This window comes from Mesitornis unicolor, unplaced genomic scaffold (genome assembly GCF_000695765.1).
Source record: "Mesitornis unicolor isolate BGI_N332 unplaced genomic scaffold, ASM69576v1 scaffold6588, whole genome shotgun sequence".
Classification (NCBI taxonomy): domain Eukaryota; kingdom Metazoa; phylum Chordata; class Aves; order Mesitornithiformes; family Mesitornithidae; genus Mesitornis; species Mesitornis unicolor.
The window spans coordinates 4,466-10,254 of NW_010203762.1; the positions used below are offsets into that span (position 1 = coordinate 4,466).

General features: G+C 38.8%; 1 pseudogene; it reads left to right on the plus strand.

The window, feature by feature from the left end:
- The first annotated feature begins 260 nt into the window (after positions 1–260).
- LOC104545644 lies at positions 261–1,723 on the plus strand (annotated as a pseudogene).
- The last annotated feature ends 4,066 nt before the right edge of the window (positions 1,724–5,789 follow it).

Consider the following 5,789-nt stretch of genomic DNA (forward strand, 5'->3'; position numbering starts at 1 on the left):
TGTACGTCCCCGAATGCCCACTGCCTCTATTGGGAAGGGAATTACTGTCCAATTGAATGCACAAACTGTTTCTGAAAATGGGAATTTGCTGTTGAAAATACCTGAATCAAAAACAGGACAAATTTTAATGATAAAAGAAAGACCTAAAATGACAGGGGTGCCTCCAGAAATAGAAAATGCAATGTATCATACAGTGTGGGAAACTGATATTCCAGGAAAATCTAAAATGGCCCAACCGGTAAAATTTGAGCTATAAGAAGGGGCAAGACCGGTTAGGGTCAAACAATATCCAATTAAACCAGAAGCTAAACAGGGAATAAAGAAACTGATTGACAAATTTCTGAACTATAAAATCTTAGAAGAACGTTAATCAGAATATAATACACCAATTCTACCGGTGCGAAAGCCAAATGAGGAATATAGGTTAGTACCAGATTTAAGACCTATAAATCAAATTGTGAAAGATATACATCCAGTTGTAGCGAATCCATACACCATACTGACAGCTGTAAAAGAAAACTATCCATGGTTTACAGTGCTTGATTTGAAAGATGCTTTCTTTTGTATCCCTTTGGAAAAGGAAAGTTGTAAACTGTTTGCTTTTGAGTGGGAGGACCCACAAACAGGGTGCAAGACACAATTAACATGGACACAACTACTCCAAGGATTCAAAAACAGCCCCACGATTTTTGGAAGACAACTAGCAAAAGAATTGGAAGTGTGGACTAAAGAAAAGACTGTGGTTCCAAGACCAGAACATCTACAGTACATAGATGATATTCTAATAGCCACAGAAGAAAAACCAGCTCGCATACAGGTAACCATTGAACTTCTAAATTTTCTGGGCCTGATTGGATACAAAGTATCTAAGAAAAAGGCCCAAATTGTGAGTGAAGTTGTGGTTTATTTGGCCTTTGAAATTTCAAGAGGATGATGACGGCTGGGAATAGACCGAAAGGAAGCTATTTGTGCTATTCCAGAGCCTCAGAATGTGCATGAATTAAGGGCATTTCTGGGAATGACAGGATGGTGCAGGCTTTGGATCATGAACTATGGTCTAATAGCCAAGCCATTATATGAAGCCCAGAAAGATGTCCCTTTTGTGTGGGAAATGCCACACCAAGAAGCCTTTTGGAAGCTCAAGGAGGCTCTGATGATGGCACCAGCTCCGGGTCTACCAGATTTGACTAAAGACTTTCAATTGTTTGTTCATGAGAGGCAGCACCTAGCCTTCGGAGTCCTGACACAAAGGATGGGAAGCTGGAAAGGACCGGTGGGATACTTCTCCAAACAGTTGGACTCGGTAAGCAAAGGGTGCCCTTCTTGTTTGTGGGCAGTTGCTGCAACTGTAATATTGATACAAGAAGCAAGGAAATTGACTCTGGGAAGGACTATTGCAGTTTATGTCCTGCACATGGTAACAACAGTTCTGGAGCAAAAGGGGGGACATTGGCTATCCCCAAGCAGAATTACGAAATATCAAGTGATACTTACTGAAAAAGATCATGTAGTTTTAAAAACAACTAACCTTGTGAATCCTGCAGTGTTTTTGAGTACTTCACAGGAAGAGCAGCAGCTGGAGCATGACTGCATTGTAAACATCAAGCATACATACTCTAGTCGAGAGGATCTGAAAGATGTTCCCCTTGAGAAGCTGGACTGGGAACTATTTACAGACGGATCCAGTTTCGTTTTGAATGGAACTCGTTACATTGGATATGCGGTAACAACTGAAAATACAGTGATGGAGGCACATGCACTGGCTATCACAACCTCCGCACAGAAAGCAGAGTTGATCGCATTAACCCGAGCCTTGGAACTAAGGAAAGAAGATTAACATATGGACTGACTCTAAGTAAGCTTTTGGTGTAGTTCATGTCCATGGGGCCCTGTGGAAAGAAAGAGGACTACTGTCCTCACAGGGAACAAACATTAAGCATCAAAAGGAAATTTTACAGCTTTTATTGGCTGTACAAGAGCCAGCACAAATTTCAATCATGCACCATAGAGCACACCAATCTGGAAACACTAAAATAATAGAAGGGAATAGATTAGCAGATGAGACTGCTAAGAAAGGAGCACTACAGCAAATGGCATCACAAATGGCACTAATTCCCACTAGAACTGTAGAACTTCCTAAAGAATCTCCAAAATATTCTGGAAAGGATGATAAATTGGCACAATTGGTAAATGCAAAGAAAAATCAGGAAGGATGGTGGGTTACCAGCACAGGACAAGTAGTGGTGACCCCTCTGATTATGAGGGAAATCTTGCAGATAAAACATCATGAATGTCATTGGGGTGCAGAAGCCCTGGTACAGATTTTAAAACTAAATGTAATATCAGTAAAAATGTTAGAAATGGCTAAATCAGTATCTTCAAAATGTGAGATTTGTTTAAAGAATTATCCAGTAGTATGAAAGACTTACAGAGAAACTTGAAAGGGCAAGGGAGAGGTTAAACATCTCTAGGTCTGAATACAAGTGAAATTCAGAGGTATTTGATATCCAAACCCATGGCTGGATCAAAAGTGTCCAGGTACACAACTTTTATTAAACCAAAAACCCCCACTATTTCTAGTTACAGTGTTTCATATTCAAACAAAAAAAAATCCCTATTTCTATCCAAATTTTGCAGATCAAAGCCCTCAATACTAAATCAGTAGACTTTTCAGTTACAAGTGGAGATACTCACATCAGTGCTGTCACACAGCCTTTGTGACAGTACAAGCCTGTAATCCAAGAACATTCAAAGGGGGGTGCTAATGAGGCTTCTATTTCAAATACATACAATAGATATCTTAAAATGAATAATAAGAATTTCACCCATACCAGCAACAGTACTAATTTTCAAGCATATGCTATGCAGGACAATGGCAGAATCTTACAACACACAGCAATTGTAGCAGGTCTAGGATGTTCTGTACTAAACCATAATACAGGTGTATTATTTAGAAAGTAAAAAGATTATCTAAACATCACTAGCAATTGCAGCAGAAAATGTGTCAAGTAATGAGCATTTTTTTTCTTGAGAATATCTGAAAGTTGCACTACATATTGATCTAAGTATGGTTTCCATATGGTTGCTTTTATTCTTCATCCTCGAAGCAGCTCAGTAATTTCTTTAAGGTGCTGCTACTTTTACTAGACCAGGCTTAGTGTATACAGCATTTCTCAGAAATAATTTTTTAAATGTTGGAGACATACTATGAGATAAATTAACATAGACATAGTTAATTCCATCATTCTAAGCCTTCAAAAGAAAAAGGTACTTACCATGACAAAATGAGCTTTAAACTATCCCCTTATGAAGTTAGACTGCTTGCCATTCTCCAGGAAAGTATGTGGTTTGAAAAATACTCTGCATACTTTGATTGCTCTGCAAGAAACAGCATAGAGGCAAATAAACAAAGATGACTCAAATACAATTATTTACTAAGATTTCATTTTAGTCACAATTTTGTTGATGGATTGTTGTTGATACATACTACACATTCATAGAAGTTGGGTATATTAATTTGCAGTACCTTTTCTGTGAGCATTTATGCAAATAAAATAGTTTTCTTGTAAAGCAAACACACAAGAAAAATATACAAAGCAAAGATTAACTAATTTTTAAGAGTTTTTTTTTTTAAGTTTTGCAATTGCCGAATCCTGTCACTAAATCACCTTAAGTAGCAGCTGATTAATACTTCTTTACACAGTGACAGGAATATCCCATATTTATATTCACAGAGGAGCAGCCCAAGTAGAAATACACTCAATTTTGTTATGAAATTTGCAGCTCTGCTAATGTAATCACTTAAGGGCTACTCCCAGGCCTGCATATATGGGGAAAATCTATGTAAATCTCAGGCAGCTCAATGTATGGACTTTGCACAATGTCTTTAACATTGGAGTTTTATTGGCAGAAATTTATTTGCTGTATCTAGTGCTACCAGATTTCTTAAGTGGAATTCTACTTCAGCCCTAGTCTAACTGTATTGTATACAGTTTCCATCTGCCTTTCTAGCTTGGGTGGCATCATATGGCAGGGAATATCCCTTTGGTCAGTTGGGGTCGGCTTTCCCATTTGTGCCCCCTCCCAGCTTCTTGTACATCTCCAGACTACTTGTTAGTGAGGTAGTTTGAGAAGCAGAAAAGGCCTTGTCTCTATGTAAGCACTGCTCAACAGTAAATAAAATATACCTGCATTATAAACACTGTTTTCAGCACAAATTCAAAACATAGCCACATACTAAATACTATGAAGAAAATTAACTCTATCCCAGCCAAACCCAGTACAACATCCTAAAACCACATATTACAGAGCCTTTTCATTTATGTCAATACAAGCATTTGTGCAGCTATGACATGTGCCAAAATAAATTATTTTCTTTCCCCTCTCATATACTTTCTGTTTGCTTGATAGAGACATAAACACAAATTCTGAGAGAGAGAGTAAAAAAAAAAAACATATAATCAGCAAAAAACTTCTGATTTTGTCATAATGAAAAAGAAAATGTGCTTTGAAGTTCCAAGTACAAGGTCACTAAGAACTGTTTCCCATCTGGCACAAATGAAGTATTTGTCTACATCCCACACGTATCTCCTAACTTTCTAAAATGTCAGCAGACCTTGGCACTCTCCTCTGCTTCTGAGACTTAGCAGGTATTAGACACGGAAACTGTAAGTATCTGGTAGGTACTCATACCCAAGGGAGACCAGAAGGCATGGAAGGGGGCCATAAAAGATCATCTGATATTACAGGAGAACTCATCCACCTATCAACTCCTCTCAGTGGACCTTAACTACACAGGAGCCAGAAATTCTTTACAGTGGAGAACTGATGAGTATCTTAATGGACTTCTGATAGTATAAACTACAGCTGTTCACAGAGATAATTCTTCTGGGCAAAAATCTGCTTTAGCCAGACACAGCTGTCCATAACAAATTTGTAGAGTTTACTGACTGTGGGCATTCTGTAATGAAAGCATGAAGTGTTATGGTGCTTAAACAACTATCTATTGAAAGTAATATTTATTCTAAAGAGTCAGGATATACTTGGTATTCTGTACAGGAAATGTCTTTATTTTTTTATCTTAATTGAATTTGTCCATAATGTTACTCTATTTTTTTCTCAGTTTCTCTAAGAGCAAGAGTTTAGTTTCAAAAGACTTAGCAAATAATAGCTTGTGGAAAACACACTTTATAAGCACATTAATTCTGCCTTCCCTGTAAGTCAATAACTATATCTACATGCCACAGTTGGAAACCAGAAACAGTTCTTTTAATCTTCAACGTTTGTTTCATTTATATTTGTATTGGGTTTTCTGTGAGGGGTTTTTGGTTGTGTCTTTGGTAACGGGGGAAGGACTATGGAGATGGCCCTTTAAGAAGCTACCTGAAAAGCGTCCCCTTTGCCTTTGTCAGACCCACTTCTGACCAGGGCCAAGCCAATCAGTGCCCCTGTGAATTCATTTATTTATGGGTGGTGCAGGGCATGCCTCACTCGTTCTCTGGCACTAGCCCCGACCAGTGCGGCCCCAGGTGTGGGTGTTGTGGCCCCGACCTTGTCCGGCTGGGCTTGGCCGGCCTTGACCACAACTTAAGCTTAAGCCCCGCTGCAGCTTCATCTCAAAAGAATAAAAAAGAGAGAGCCAGGATCTCCATAACCATCAGAAGAGACCTGCAGCAGAGAAAGGAGTGGGGCTCGAGGAGAAAAACTTTGAAGAACACCAAGGTCAGTCAGAAGAAAAGAAAAAGAGAGGGAGGAGGAGGAAGATGCAGAACCCAGGTATTCCCTTTGCA